General features: G+C 44.5%; 1 pseudogene; it reads left to right on the plus strand.

Moving 5' to 3' along the window:
- Nucleotides 1-17,217, plus strand: part of LOC117524948 — a 35,739-nt pseudogene that overhangs the window by 15,177 nt on the left and 3,345 nt on the right.

Genomic DNA, 17,217 nt, shown 5'->3' on the forward strand with positions numbered 1-17,217 from the left:
GCGCACGAGGGTTCAAGCATGTCTGACGTAAAAACGTATGAATGAAATCCATATAGTTTTTGAAAAAAATAAAAAGGACCGTTACTTTATTGACAGCCCTCGTATATTGGTATTGTAAATTTTTTGCTCCCTAATATTGTTATGCTATCAGCCCCCTAAACAATCAATATTGGTTGGCCTCTAGTGATATGCATGAGCAGATGATATATATGTATTGTATAACCACTTAACCATAGTAATACTATTAATTCTGGGATTAGGACCAAGTAATATTCTGGAAAGCTTCAGGAACTCAACATATTGCTGCTGAATAAAGATAAAAACCTCAACTATAATAAATATTTATTTTGTTAAAGGCTAAGTAACACTCGGCTCACAGAGAAATGCTGTCAGATGTTCTCAATGGTTCTCAACACTGGGTCCTGCCATCTGAGACAACTTGACCTGAGTAACAATGACCTGCAGGATTCAGGACTGAAACAGCTTTCTGCTGGACTGAGAAGTCCACACTGTATTCTGGAATCTCTCAGGTTGGTTCATTATGTTTTCACACCTGTGCGTGTTGGTGCATGCTGGGTTATTGTTTTTGGTCTGTTTGTCTGTTTGTGAATAAATAACTTAACATCTTTTGATCCGATTTGGAACAAACTTGGTGGAATGTCTTGAGGGTCAGTCAAGGACAAAGTGAGTTCAAAAAGTCAAAGTCACAGGCAAAGGTCAAAATGTGGGTCAAATGCTTATCTCTAGGGATTATTTAGAATACACCTGTGTTTCCCAAACATAAATATGAAGTCATATATCATGTATCTATTGGACGCATTGGGCGACCTCAGAAAGTCAAATTCAAAGTCATAATTGTTTAATTCAATCCGACTGGAACCAGTATAGATGAAACATAGTAGAATCTTTCATTTTCTGCCTCTTATCTTGGCCTGGGTCACAGTGGCAGTAGACCAAGTAGCTCATCCCTTACTTCCCCATGCCCGGCCAAGTCCTCTAACTCTTCCTGGAGGATCCCAAAGTGTTTCAAAGCCAGCTGGGAAAAATAATTCCTCCAGCATGTCCTCGGTCTTCCCCGGCGCGTCCTCACAGTTAGATGTGCCTGGAGAGAACAACGGGGGGCATCCTTACCAGATGCCCAAACCACCTTAGGTGGCTCCTTTTGATGCAAAGAAGCAGCGGCTCTACTCCGAGTCCCTCCAGAACAGTCGAGCTTCTCACCCTGTCCCGGAGTTAAAGCCCAGATATACGATGGAGGAATCTCATTTGTGCCCTGTTCTTTCAGTGATTACCCAAAGTTCATGACCAGGTGAGGACAGGAGCATAAATCAACTAGTAAATCAGCAGTCTTGGCTTCTGGCCAGTAGAATTTTGAACAGAATTAATCACGTCAAGGCAACACAGTATCATATATTACTGTATCACTGAATCCCAAAGAATCCATCCATCTATTTTCTATACCTGCTTACTCCAATTAAGGGTCATGTGGGTGCTGGAGCCTATCCCAGCAGTCATAGGGTGTGAGGCGGGGTACACCCTGGACAGGATGCCAGTCTGTCACAGGTCCACATATAGATAGACAATCGCATTCCCACCCACACGCACACCACTGAAACTTTAAATTGACTATAAGGTCAATTTAAGTTTTCAGTCCACCTGATCTGCATGTCTTTGGATGTGGGAGGAAGCTGCAGGACTCAGAGAGAACCCACGCAAACATGGGGAGAACATACAAACTCCACCCAGAAAGGCCACAGGTAGGAATGAATCCCACAACCTTCTTGTTGTGAGGCAACGGTGCTAATGACTAAGGCACCATCCCAAAGAATCATTTGCATAAATCTAAAAGTGTAGGTGTTGCACTCTCTGAGAGTCCATTGTTGTTGTGGGTGTAACGATGGATGTGATATCGGGACGGATCAAAGTATTTATTCTGAACATTTGTTTGCTGTTGCTGCAATAAACATCTTATGTACTATTAAAAAGCTTTTCATGCGTGGTTGTGACCGCAAGATGACAGTAATCAGTCCTTGACTGTGCCAGTTTCATTCAGGAAAATGGCATCTTTGCAAGCTGCAAAGCGACACGAGCAGAGCTGATGTTGGTGTTGATTTCAGTTTCCTTTCTTAGGTGTGGTACCTCTAAACTATTGCTGCCCTTTATTCAACCCTGGTTCTTGAATTGGCAGCTGTGATACGTCCCGCCGTGCAGTCTTGTACTGTCCTCCACAAAACTATACTCTGTACTATTCAAAATATCACAGCAGTCGACAAAAATACACTCGTAAGCACGCTGGATCTTTTTAACCAGGGGAGTTACCCACCTGTGATACTGGTTGCTTTGGATTGTGTTTTATTGGTGATATGGTGGCTTTGCTTAATTCTGGGGCCAACATTTGCATGCACCGCAAGACTGCACAAAACATGTGGTGGTGTGGTTCATCATTAGGGCTGCAACAAACGATTATTTGGATCATCGATGAATCTGATGGGGTTTCGACACGATTAATCGATTAATCGGATTAGCAGGGAATTTTTTTAAAAATGTGCCAGGGAAACAATTTTTCTCTCCTTCCATCACTTTATTTAACAACAGAACATTATTTGAAAACTTAAAATACTTGAAAATCAACAAATCGTCAAATGTCCCTTGGCTGTTGAAATATAAAATAATAAAGAATAAAACAGTTTATAATAAAGAACAAAAATAATTATTTCAAATGACATTGCTTTATCAAAGTGCTGAGTTGCCATAAAACAACATTGAAACATATAAATGTTATAAAATACATGGTGAAAAAAGAGTTATTTTTGTTGCTGCAAATGAGCAATTAGCATAACCAGTTAACCATAAAACCGAACTCAAAAACGGTAGCCTGACTCATTATATGTGCAACATTCTCTGTTTAACTTGTAAACTATGTGGTCATTTCACAATGACACACGTGACTCATGTCTCTTTCTCTAAAATTGCATTGTAGCATTATTAGTTATTATTACTACTATTATTGTTGCTATTATTATTAATATAGAAATAAAATAAATTTAAAAAATATTATAATTTGTAATACATTTGACTATTTTATGACAACAAACGCTGAGCCATTAATTATTATACAGAAAACAAATTCACAAACATGCTGAAATGCCAGCAGCTTAATGCTAACTTTACATTGAAAACGCCATAGACATGCTAATGCGTCAGCATCTGCGTTAGCATAAAATACATCTATCAACTGTTTCAGAAGACCATAACAGGTCAGTTTAACATAAAAAAAAAAGGTAAATATTCCTCACAGATATATACTCTTTAGGGTTTTAGTGGGGAAAAATTAAGATAAAGCAAAATAAAACAAATAAAATCAACAAAGCAGCAGCTCGAAGCACTACTTCATTGGTTCAAGATTCAAAGCAAAGCTTGGTTGATTATATGGAAGAAATGAAACATTTGCGGTAAAACAAAGTTATTTAGCAACTAATCGATGACTAAATTAGTTGACAACTATTTTAATAATCTATTTTAATCGATTAACTCGATTAGTTGTTTCAGCTCTATTCAACATTATTCAGCTTTAAAATATCATAATAAAGCTTTACTATTTCTAATTGTCATCACATGGTGTGAGTTCAAACTGATCCTCAACAGTGATGCACCTACGTGCTGTATCATGCACCAAGAGACACAGCACATGGCCAAGATATCGAAGCTGATTATCCCTCACAATGCAAGTAATACTCCTCTTAGTGTCCTGAAATAACTGCTTGTTTGACACAGTGTCACTCCAGCAGCACCCAAAGACGACTTCTCATTTTAGATCACTAGTTAATGCCCAAGTCTCACCATCATCGAGTAAATGAGCAAGCACAGTGACCCAAAAGACTTTTGTTTTCTTGCAAAGATATTTGCATGGCCAAACACCAATAATAACACAAAACAAATACAGATATAATAGTAACATAATATATATGTTTGTGTGTTTGTAGGCTGACTCAAACCAACCTCACAGAGGAATGCTGCCAAGACGTCTCATCAGTTCTCAGTGCCCCGTCCTGTCATCTGAGACAGCTGGACCTGAGTAACAACAACCTGCATGATTCAGGACTGAAGCTGCTGTGTGAAGGACTGACGGGTCGACACCTGACACTGGAAACACTCAGGTCAGGAGTCTACAAATGATGAAGTGTCATCACACAAGTTTAACACTTTGATTTGTGATTTAGAAAAAAAAAAAAAATTAGGTTCACTAAACTGATCAAAAATAGATATTTTTTCCTTTTTTTTTTATCAGTTGTTACATCATAGGACACTTTTACACATCAGTAAATGGAATAGTACTTAGAACACACAGTATTAATTCACAGTATCAATCAATCAATTCAATCAATTTTATTTATATAGCGCCAAATCACAACAAACAGTTGCCCCAAGGCGCTTTATATTGTAAGGCAAGGAAATACAATAATTACGTAAAAACCCCAACGGTCAAAACGACCCCCTGTGAGCAAGCACTTGGCGACAGTGGGAAGGAAAAACTGCCTTTTAACAGGAAGAAACTTCCAGCAGAACCAGGCTCAGGGAGGGGCAGTCTTCTGCTGGGACTGGTTGGGGCTGAGGGAGAGAATCAGGAAAAAGACATGCTGTGGAGGGGAGCAGAGATCAATCACTAATCATTAAATGCAGAGTGGTGCATACAGAGCAAAAGGAGAAAGAAGCACTCAGTGCATCATGGGAACCCCCCAGCAGTCTATGTCTATAGCAGCATAACTAAGGGATGGTTCAGGGTCACCTGATCCAGCCCTAACTATAAGCTTTAGCAAAAAGGAAGGTTTTAAGCCTAATCTTAAAAGTAGAGAGGGTGTCTGTCTCCCTGATCCGAATTGGGAGCTGGTTCCACAGGAGAGGAGCCTGAAAGCTGAAGGCTCTGCCTCCCATTCTACTCTTACAAACCCTAGGAACTACAAGTAAGCCTGCAGTCTGAGAGCGAAGTGCTCTATTGGGGTGATATGGTACTATGAGGTCCCTAAGATAAGATGGGACATGATTATTCAAAACCTTATAAGTAAGAAGAAGAATTTTAAATTCTATTCTAGAATTAACAGGAAGCCAATGAAGAGAAGCCAATATGGGTGAGATATGCTCTCTCCTTCTAGTCCCTGTCAGTACTCTAGCTGCAGCATTTTGAATTAACTGAAGGCTTTTCCGGGAACTTTTAGGACAACCTGATAATAATGAATTACAATAGTCCAGCCTAGAGGAAATAAATGCATGAATTAGTTTTTCAGCATCACTCTGAGACAAGACCTTTCTAATTTTAGAGATATTGCGTAAATGCAAAAAAGCAGTCTTACATATTTGTTTAATATGCGCTTTGAATGACATATCCTGATCAAAAATGACTCCAAGATTTCTCACAGTATTACTAGAGGTCAGGGTAATGCCATCCAGAGTAAGGATCTGGTTAGACACCATGTTTCTAAGATTTGTGGGGTCAAGTACAATAACTTCAGTTTTATCTGAGTTTAAAAGCAGGAAATTAGAGGTCATCCATGTCTTTATGTCTTTATGTATGAAACAAGCAGGTGATTGATTATTGCAAACTTGATACACAGCCAACGAATCATCAGTTATTCTTTAAAATGGATTTTCCAAAAATAAATCACATTGAAGGTCCAAATGCTGGGAGCACGGTGGCTTAGTGGTTAGCACTATTGCCTCATAGCAATAAGACCATAGGATCGATTCTCACCTGTGGTCTTCCTGAGTGGACTTTCCGCATGTTTGCGTGAGTTCTCTCCAGGTGCTCCGGCTTCCTCCTACATCCAAAGACACGCAGGTTAGGTGGACTGGAAATTTTAAATTGTGTGTGCGGGTGTGAATGCATTTTTTAAAAATGATTTCTATGAGCAAATGATTTCATTAGCCAAGTTCTGAATGTAAATGTGTCATCGACTACAAAATTATTATTTTATTTTATTTTAGTGTTGAAGGTTTACACAGATCTGATATGTTCCAGCTTCCAAATTCTGCAGACATAATGCATATTCTAATCCAACTACATTTTTTCTGCAAATCTGATTGGTTAATCATGTGAGATTTCAGACCGTATAATATCGTGGTAACAGTGGCAAAATATTCGACTATGTCACATTTGGATGTATTACTCCACACACTGATGAGATGTCATTCCTGTTAAATATTCGTGTCGGGACGCAGAACTGTCGATTTATGCAACGAGATGCAGAGTTCAACAGAACACCGGTCACATGCGCTGCTAGCTGTTAGCTCTGTTAGCTGACAGCGAGAGAAAGTCGCATACCGCCACCGCCGAAATGGGTGAATTTAAACTACTATACGAAAGTATCAATGTGGCTTCTGATACAGAATTTCCGTTTCACATTTGATGTATTACTCTGCACCCTGACCGGTGTTGGAGCGACACTGCCTCGGCTCGACGGTAAGCCTCGCCGACCGAATTACCTACAGAAAAATAAACTGTGCAAATGATGGAATTGAATTAGAATGAGAATATCCCCCTTATGTCTGATGATTTGCAGACGTTTGCGCTCTTATATAGTCACAAATAGCTGTTTTATGCCTCTGCTAAAGCATTGCCGTAAAACTCAATTTGCGATCGTATAACAGCATGAACGTCCACAAATCATCAGGGTTATTCCCTAAATATCACCCAATCCAGACTGGGCACACAGACCACATTAATTAATTCCATGGTGTGCATTAATTAAATCCATTTTTTGTGTTGTACTAAATAAATTCAGCTTTGAATAAAATTCCATTCCAGGTGGTTTCTAAATCCTCAAATTTGGTACACAGGCATGACACTTTGCAAGATACGCCAGTTTATCACCCAAAAGTCACAGAAAAAGTAACAACAATAACCAAAACTGCTTACTTATGGAAGGAAATATTGTCTCCTGTTCTTCCTCTTCTTGTGGCGTTGCCAACATGCGCAGCTTTCTGCCATTTTCCAGCTGTTTCTTGGCGAGATTCTTTGAACATCTGTGCGTGCTGCCCACTGAGTTGCCCTGTTCCAAAATGGTGGACGACGCCTCCTTGCCGGGATGCGTCTCAATGCGACTGCGGATTCTAGTACTCATATACGGCTCGGTGATGCTAGCCTTGTTTCTTCGTACACTTTAATTCTTCCAGGGAGTTTTTCCTCAGGGGGTGGGTAAAGTTAGACCTCAGCTGTTAGATAAATTATACTGTAACAACATTTTTATCATTTATTATCTTCTATTACGTCTGCTCATTTCAAATTGTTCTTTCTGTATCTTAAAATCTGCAAACTGTTTCTCTCAGATATTCACAGCTGCAGCCTGTTTACAGTTTGACATTTAGCAAGCTTCAGCAAAATCGCTCACTCTGTACCTAAGATTGGAATGATTCAGTTGTCACTCTGTACAAGATTGGAATGATTCAGTTGTTTGCAAACATATCTGCACATGACTAATAGCACATGTTGAAACCATGGACTCATGTAGCCACACTTATCTTTTGTTTTCTTTACACAATAAAAGGGCCCCGCGAGTAGGTCACAGTTAGAGAAACTGCACGAAGCTGCCAGCCTCCGCTGTATCTCTCCTTTGCAAAGCTCACTAAAGACATCTCAACTCTCTGTCTGGTTCTTTCTTGTATGTCTAGCCAAGGTCAAACCTGACATCAGCCTTCTGAAGTGCCTTGGGGCAACTATCCTGTGATGTGGGGTTATATAAATAAATTGAGTTACATTATTTTAATTACAGTTGTAATGGTGGTACTTGGAAAGCCAAATATTTTCTAAGGTGGTACTTATTGAGAACCACCGCTATGTAAGCCACCTGAGAACATCAAGAATAAAAATCTGTTGTACCAGACACTGTTGTCTATTTTATTTTGCTACAAATCTTTTCAGGCTCAGTGGATGTAAACTGTCAGGAGGAAGCTGTGAAGCTCTGGCTTCACTCTTCCTCAGCTCCTCGTCTCCTCCCCTGAGAGACTTGGACCTGAGTAACAACGACCTCCAGGATTCTGGAATGAAGCTGCTCTCTGATGGACTACGGAGTGAAAACTGTAGACTGGAAATTATCAGGTAATTGTGACTTTATTGTAATGCTACAAAGTATTTGTAGCTCAAAACAAACTGTCGTGGTGATGCAAGTTTTTTGAAAGACGTCAGTTCCAGACAGTTGAAGCATCTACAATACAAAATGATTTATTTTTCTTTATTTAGGTTAAATCAGACAGGAATCACAAAGGAGTGCTGCCAAGGACTTTCATCAGGCCTCAGCTCACAGTCTTCTCCTCTGAGAGAGTTGGACCTGAGTAACAACGACCTGCAGGACTTCGGAGTCAAGCTGCTGTCTGCTGGACTGAAGAGTCCACATTGTAAACTGGAAACCTTCAGGTCAAGTACACGCCAGAATTTAAAGTAGACTTTGGGCTCCATCAAGCGCTTGGTGCATGGTGGCGCGCAATGCAAAAGGCACCATTATATCACATCCTTTAAATCACTTGTGTCAGACGGTTGGTCTAAAGCAGGTGTGGTGAGCCACAGAAGCTGGTGTCTTTGTTGGCATTTGTACTGTAGACCAAGAAAAATCCAGTCTGTAGTGTTTCTGTGTAGGCTCTCAGTTGTCCAGGTGGTTTCCATAGTAGAGAAGCTTGAATCTTCGACTGGACTGGGTTGCTTGACGTGAGGATGTTTTGCTTCTAATCACAGAAGCTTCCTTAGCTAAAATTCTTGCTCTGGAAGTCTGACTTCTGTCTGACGCTTGTAGAGATGAATGAACAGAAGCCAACAAAAGCTGGAGTTTTAAACCCAACCAGACCCCTCCTACTGAGAGGCAGACTGCTATAGGCTAGTGACTAAACAATAGCTCTACTTAGCAGCTATTGTGCTCTAGTTAGCACTCTCCTAATGACAGGGCAGCTGTCCCTCCTAATGATGGGATTGATGCCTTTCTTGATGGCTCCCTTGATGACTCTCCTGATGACATGAATGACTCATTACCATGAACAAAAGACTGAAACTCCTTTGACCTGAGTACCCCATTGTAAACAGGGGATAAAGCGTGTCTCAGACCCCCTCCCCGGTTAAGGCTGGGTTTCAAACATTTCACAAAGAATGCCTCCTTGACCCCTCTCTCAAACCATTTCATCTCTCTGGCTAATATTTTAACTTCCTTGTCCTCAAACGTGTGGTTAGTGTCTTTAAGGTGGAGATGAACTGCAGACTGAGGTCCACTGGCGCCCTCTCTGTGGTGCTGGTATAGTCTTTTGTGTAAAGGTTGCTTAGTCTCACCTATGTAGTGTTCGTTACAGTTTTCCTGACATCTGATAGAATACACTACATTGCTCTGTTTGTAACTAGGGATCATGTCCTTAGGGTGAACTAATTTCTGTCTCAAGGTGTTAATCGGTTTAAAGTAAACTGGGATTTTGTGCTGTCTGAAGATCCTCTGTAGTTTTTAACCTACTCCTGCTAAATAAGGGAGAGACACTCCTCTTCTTGTCTCCTGTCTATCTGGTCTCTTTATTCTCTGGGACGTCTGCACTTTGTCCAGGGACCATCGTGGGTACCCACATACTGTGAGGGCTTTCCGGACACGTTGTTGTTCTTTAGCCCTTCCCTCTGCAGTTGTGGGCACCTGTAGGGCTCTGTGTTGAAGCGTCCTGATCACCCCGAGCTTGTGTTCAAGGGGGTGGTTTGAGCCAAAGAGCAGATATTGGTCAGTGTGAGTTGGTTTTCTGTAAACCCCTGTCTGGAGCTGCCTGTTCTCTCCAATCGTAACATCACAGTCCAAGAAAGCTAAATGGTTGTTTCTGGCATCCTCACATGTGAACTTGATGTTGGCATCCACCGAGTTGATGTGTTCTGTAAAGTCTTCAACTTCCTGTTGCTTGATTTTAACCCATGTGTCATCAACATATCTGAACCAGTGACTGGGAGGGATGCCCGTGAAAGACGTCAAGGCTGTCTTCTACACTCGCTCCATGTACAGATTGGCCACAATGGGGGATACCGGAGACCCCATCGCACAGCCATGAATCTGCCTGTAGTAATTCCCCCTAAACAGGAAATACGTGGTGTTAAGACAGATCTCCAAGAGTTGGCAGATGTGGTCTGGTGTGAGTTTGGTTCTTTCAAATAGAGACACATCCTTCAGCAGTCTCTGCCTCACAGCTGAGATGGCCTCAGCGATGGGGATGCAGGTGAACAACGATGTCACATCAAATGACAGCATAGTTTCATCTGCCTCCAGCTGTAGGTCCTTGATCTTGTTCACAAAATCTTGTGTGTTCTCCACATGGTGGTCTGAGTTACCCACTAGAGGAGCCAAAATCCACTTGAGGTGCTTGGCCAAATTGTACGTGATGGAATCTGTGCTACATACAATAGGCCTGAGTGGCACATACTGTTTGTGGATTTTGGGCACTCCATAGATGCACGGAGTGGCGTCCCCAGGGTACAGTCTGTAGTATGTCTGCCTGTCGATGAGTCCCTCTTTCTCCAGGTTTTGGAGGTAGCTAATGATTTTCTTCTTATAGCCGCTCGTGGGGTCTCTCTTCAGACGTTCGTATGTATTGGAGTCACTGAGCAAGTTGTTGATCTTGGCCTCGTAGTCAGATGTGTTCAGGACCACCGTGCATCTGCCTTTATCCGCTGGCAGGATAAGGATGCTTTGGTCCTTTTGCAGTGCTGACAAAGCTTTCCATTTTTCTCCTGTGATGTTGGACGGAGGAGGCTTAGCACTGTTCAGCACTGCTGTGACTCTTAGTCGGAGGTCCCCAGCTTCTGACTCTGACAAACTGTTTTGTTTAATGGCTGACTATACTGCAGTGATGTAATCTACTGTCGGTATATGTTTAGGGGTCACTGTAGTCTGTAGTCCAACACAATCTGTTTCTGTTCATTAAAGAACCCAATAATCAGAAAGCCTCCAGTGGCAGCTCCATGACGTGTAGACACAGCGGTGCATGACAACACCTGTGTTGTGTGTTGGGGGTGGTTTGGCTGGACAAGGTTGGGTTGTTTTGTGTTTATTTTCCTTCCCAGGTGATTTGGGGCTGTTCTCTGAGGAAAATGTGCTGCAGAAGAGTCTCTCTCCTCTGTTACGATGATTGGCTGCACCTGTTGCATTCTCGTGCGGCTCTCTATCAGGACAATCCACGACACCTGTGATGTTCACGTGCAGATCTGAGGACTTCCAGCTGGTACCAATGTAGTGATGAAGAACTACATTTAAACCAGCAGTGAGTTGGATAAGATTGCCGGAGAATACGACCTTGTGACGACCGTGTGGGGACGCTGAGGGCCGTTTCAGAGTCTGACATCGTGCCTGTGAAGGAGGACGAGGGTGAGAGGCAAATGTTGTCAGCACACGACAGAGGTGAATATTCTGAAAAGTTTATCCGTAAATGTAAATTGGCGTTTATACGCAGCTATAAGTAATTATTGGTGGAAATTGTTTGGCGTGCTCCTCACGGTAGTGGCGTGCGGATTAATGATCCTCCACTAGCTGTTAGCAGCAGCCTCTTTGAACTAAGTTTTGAAACCAGACCTAAACGTGTAGCTGATAAGTTTGCCTCTAAACAATATTTCGTAGTAATAAGTGTTGAATAATCTCATCTCTGTTCCTCCTTCGCAGAGTACAGTCTGGGAAAGTCACCTGGGGGAACTCCTGAGTCCTGAACATTCGGACTCCGACTGTTGAGACGCTGAGAGAGCGCGCCGCCTTTTCACCTCACCAGAACTCTAATTATTTAGTATTTCATGTATAGCACAAAGGGAGAAAAATAAATGTGTTTTCTTTTTGGAACTGCTTCTGATTATTTCATGCTGGGTTCAGTCAGATACTGGACTGCTCCTCAATCCGCGTCTTATCCATAACAGAATTCTCCGGCCAAACCAATATGGACCCAGCGGCAGAAGCAGTTCCATTTCAGGAGAAAGTCCAGAAGCACCTGGAGATGATTTGGGAGCAAGTGCAGCACCTTTCGATTCAAATTAAACAGACAGACGCCCGTGTTACGGCGCTTGTAGCTCAGGCTGTTCCGCTTCCTGTGGTTGCAGCTCCGGTTCCATCGAGCCCGGTGCAGATAAAGTCGCCGTCCGGAGATTCGGCTCCTGAACCAGTTATATGTCATCCGGAGCCCTATTCGGGAAATATGGAGGCTTGTGCGCCGTTTTTGATGCAGTGTTCTTTGGTTTTTGCTCAGCGACTGGCATCTTTCTCCTCTGAGAGTAGCCAAGTCGCATATGTTGTTAATCTGTTGCGAGGTGACGCCCTGGCGTGGGTCACGGCGTTGTGGAGCAATAAATCATCACTGCTAGAATCCTTTGACGAATTTTCCCGTGAACTTCGTTTGGTTTTTGATCATCCGGTGAAAACAAATACCGTGGTTCAACTATTGCTGAACCTCCGACAGGGGCAACGAAGTGCAGCTGATTATTCTGTGGATTTTTGAATCTTTTCCACTCAGTCTGGTTGGAATGCTGCTGCTTTGAGGGGGGTGTTTGTAGATGGGTTGAATGACTCCCTGAAAGATGAGCTAGCCGTCCGTGATGAACCAAAGGATTTAGATGAGTTAATATCCTTGGTTATTCGTCTAGACGATCGGATTAAGGAGCGTGGACGAGAGAGAGGGTGAGCGTCCGAGCGGGGTGTTTTGTCTCGGGGTTTTCCCCGACATAAGTCCGGACCGCCTCTTCTTCATTCCTCTGAGACTCCTCCGATGGGACCTCTAGCTCCTCTAGTGGACGAGCCAATGCAACTTGGAAGGGTCAGAACAGCCATATTGCCCCGGTCAAACGAGTGTCAGGAGACCGCATCATAATATGGCTCCAGGTGTTTTATGGACATTTTTGTGGGATATAAATGGGAGTTTGTTGTGTGTTGGGGGGGTGTGGCTGGACATTTTGGTGTTCTTTTCTTTTCTTTGCTCTCCAGGTGGTATGAAAACTGATTTGTCTGTGGAGAAGGTGCTGGCTGAAGAATCCTTCACCCTCATCAACATTATGTGCAGCACCTGTGGATGGTGCTCACATGCAACCTTAAAGACTTTCAGCTGAAGCAGATAATTAGATGGCGTTCTGCATTTAAGCCATGTGTGATTCAAGCAGAATGGCCGGGAACTCGACCTTGTGATGTTCATTTGTGAGACGCTGAGGACCGCGCCTGGGTTTGACACATTGTGCCTGTGAAGCAGGAAGGGTGAGGGACACATGCTGTCAGCACACATCAGAGGTGATTAATTGTTTAACTACTTGTTGATAGTAACTTGGTATTTTGTTACGCAGTATATTTGAATTGTGATGAGAATTGTGCAGCTCACTTCTCACTGCTGTGGCGTGCGGACAACTGATCCTCCACCTGTTGTGAGAAGCTGCTCTCCAGCGCCTTTTAGGCGCTGGAGAGCGTGCCAGCCTTCACTCCACCAGAGTGACGTATCGTTTGTTTATACACCTTGTTTTGCACCAGAGGGTGAAGTAATAAATTGTTTTGTTATTGGAACCGCTTTCTGGTTATTTTAGCGCTGGGTTCCGTCGGACACAGGTCCGCTCCTCAACACGCGTTGACACATAACAGTAGTTCCCGGCCATTCCATAATGGACCCAGCGGCAGAGGCGGTTCCTTTCGCTGAAAAAGTTCAAGAACACTTGGAGAAAATATGGGAGCAATTACAGCATCTCGCAAACCAAATTAAACAAACAGACGCCCGTGTTACGGAGCTTGCAGCGCAAGCCGTTCCGCTTCCTGCTGCTCCAGCTGCGGCACCATCGATACCGGTGCAGATAACTCCGTCACCCAGAGATTCGGCGTCCGAACCGATTATTTGTCATCCGGAGCCTTATGCGGGAGACGTTGAAGCCTGTGCTTCGTTTTTGATGCAATGTTCTCTGGTTTTTGCTCAGCGACCGGCTTCCTTCTCTTCTGATGGGAGCCGTGTTTCATATGTGAAAAATTTGCTCCGAGGTGACGCCTTAGCTTGGGTCACAGCGTTGTGGAGTAACAACTCGCCATTGTTAGGATCCTGTAAGGATTTCTCCCGGGAGTTCCGACTGGTTTTTGACCATCCGGTGAAAACGAATACCGTTGCCCAACGGTTGCTGAATCTCAGGCAGGGGAGGCGGAGTGCGGCGGAGTATTCCGTGGACTTCCGGATTTTTTCTGCTCAGTCAGGTTGGAACGCCGCAGCTTTACGAGGAGTGTTTGTAGATGGGTTAAATGAGTCATTAAAAGACGAGCTGGCAGTCCGTGACGAGCCAAACGATTTAGATGAGCTAATATCGTTGGTGATTCATCTAGGTGATCGGATGAAGGAGCGTGGACGCGAGAGAGGGCGGCCATCAGAGCGGGTTTTTTCGTCTCGGGGCTTTCCCCGACACAGATCTGGGCCGCCTCTTCTTCGCCCCACTGAGGCTCCTCCGACGGGACCTCTGGCTCCTCTTGCAGACGAGCCCATGCAGCTCGGACGAGCAGAGACCACTGTATTGCCCCGACATATAAGCGTCAAGAAAAATAATGGTGACGTATCTCCAGGTGTTCTGGGACAGGCGAAATAACACACACACACACACACACAAAAAAAAAACTTGTAGGGGTTAATGTTTTGTTTTTTTTGAATAGGGGTTATAATTTGTTTGGGGAGTCAGAGGCGTGTCTGGTGGAGTGAACGTTAGGCGGTTAGAAGCCCGTCTGGGCTCACTTAATCGTTATTTTTTTATGTGTATTTAGGTATTTTCTGTTTGGGTTTTGGGGTCCTTTTGTTTTGTTGTTTTTTATTTCCCTACATCCCTAACCCCAGCCTCACTTGACCCAAGACCGTTCGTCTTGTGGGTTGTGGGGTGGTGCAGGTTGGTCACGCTGAGCGTTCTCAGAAGACCTCTGCACCTAGGGGGGGGTTGTTAGGGGCGTTTTTCTTGGTTTGGTTAGGGCCCGGTTCCACTCCAGCCTCGGTGAGCCTTTGTACCGTTCGTCATTGGTGTTGCCGGGGTGTGGTGCAGCGGGAATGTACCTCAGTCAGAGGGGTGTGCTGATCTGTTGCCGTTCGCCATTTCGGTAGTTCCACCCCTCCTGAGAGGCTGGGGTATGGTCGAGTTGGGGCACCGGACGTATTTCCGGTTTTCCGCTGCACCTTGGGGTTGGGGCTGGGTTAGTTTTTCCTGTTCCCTTCCCCGGCTTAATGTTTTGAGCCGTTCGCCAAAATTGAGCCGCCGAGGGGCTCTGGGAGGGACCTGGGGTCTTTCGGGGTGCCGGGGAAGGCAACAGGGTTTAACGTTTGTTTTATTTGCCCCCGGGGTTGTTTAAGGTAGTCCTCCGGAGGTTGGACTTTGATTTTGTTTTGTTTCCTTCCGGGTTCCACCTCCAGGGTTGATGGGACGGTCCTCTGGGGGGGAATTGGCTTGTGGGGCCGACTAGCCAGGTGTGGCCGGGTCTGGGGTTCCGGGATTCTGGGGAGGGTGCCTCCTGGGGTTTGATGGTACAGTCCTCTGGGGGGCGCCGTTTGCTCCATGTATACCTGGGGACCTTTGTGGGATTCCGGTTCTGGCTATTCCTCCTGGAACCGGTGGTAAAGGCCTTCTGGGGGGGGGGGGGGGTTTGGCTCTGCAGGTCGTTCTGGGGGGGTTGTTTGTTATTTTTCTTTTATGCATTTATGTTTGTATTGTGTTTGTGGGGCTGTGTTGGGTTTTTGCGTTTGGCAGTTTTTCTTTTCTTCCCGGGGTTGGATGGGACGGTCCCCTGGGGAGGTTTTGGGTGGGTTTTATGTTTTTTCTTGTGTGTTGGATTGTACTGGGGACTGTTTTGGGGGTTTTGTTGATGCCAGCTGGCCTTCCAGCTGCGGTGCCCTGTCCTGCTGTCTGTGGTGGACCTTGGGAGTGTTGTGCTGTCTGCTTCCTGACGAGGACCCCGGAGGGAGGTGCTGTTCTCGGGCCTGGTCTGTTCGGTCGCCGGGAGGCTTCCCGTTAAAGGGGGGTACTGTTGTGTGTTGGGGGGGTGTGGCTGGACATTTTGGTGTTCTTTTCTTTGCTCTCCAGGTGGTATGAAAACTGATTTGTCTGTGGAGAAGGTGCTGGCTGAAGAATCCTTTACCCTCATCAACATTATGTGCAGCACCTGTGGATGGTGCTCACATGCAACCTTAAAGACTTTCAGCTGAAGCAGATAATTAGATGGCGTTCTGCATTTAAGCCATGTGTGATTCAAGCAGAATGGCCGGGAACTTGACCTTGTGATGTTCGTTTGTGAGACGCTGAGGACCGCGCCTGGGTTTGACACATCGTGCCTATGAAGCAGGAAGGGTGAGGGACACATGCTGTCAGCGCACATCAGAGGTGATTAATTGTTTAACTACTTGTTGATAGTAACTTGGTATTTTGTTACGCAGTATATTTGAATTGTGATGAGAATTGTGCAGCTCACTTCTCACTGCTGTGGCGTGCGGACAACTGATCCTCCACCTGTTGTGAGAAGCTGCTCATTTACATAAAGCTTAAATACAGACCTGAATGTGTTGCTGATAGTGTGTGCCTTTTGAAGGATATTGCTTGTAACTGCTGACTTACCTCACCTCTTCTATCCTTCGCAGAGAGTCGGTTTGTCGTGTCCACCTGGGGGTGTTTGGCGGTAAAGTGAGTCCAGAAGCGCCGGGCTTCGATCCTTTTAGGCGCTGGAGAGCGTGCCAGCCTTCACTCCACCAGACTGATGCATCTTTTGTTTATACACCTTGTTTTGCACCAGAGGGTGAAGTAATAAATTGTTTTGTTATTGGAACCGCTTTCTGGTTATTTTAGCGCTGGGTTCCGTCAGACGCAGGTCCGCTCCTCAACCCGCGTCGACACATAACAGAGTTTTTGTAAACCAGGTTTTGTGTATAGCACTTGAGGTAGTTCTGGTGAGGTGAACAGGCTGGCTGGTCGGAGTTCGTTTGGACTCAGGTAAGCGTGTGTTTTTTTTTTATTGTTTATAGTTATTTAATTTTTGTTAGTGGAATGGGTCGTTTTATTTTGTTCGTTTTTATTTCCCTGTCCCCTAACCCCAGCCTCACACACTTCTGGCCGTTCGTCTTTGGTGTTGTGGGGTGGTGCAGGTTGGTTGCTGGGCATTCCCATGAGGACCTCTGCACCTGGGGGGGGGGGGTCCAGGGCTCTTTTCTTAGATTTAGTTGTTTCCCGGTTCCTCTCCTGCCTCAGCGTGCCTCTGACCGTTCGCCATT

Source organism: Thalassophryne amazonica, chromosome 14, assembly GCF_902500255.1.
Source record: "Thalassophryne amazonica chromosome 14, fThaAma1.1, whole genome shotgun sequence".
Lineage (NCBI taxonomy): Eukaryota > Metazoa > Chordata > Actinopteri > Batrachoidiformes > Batrachoididae > Thalassophryne > Thalassophryne amazonica.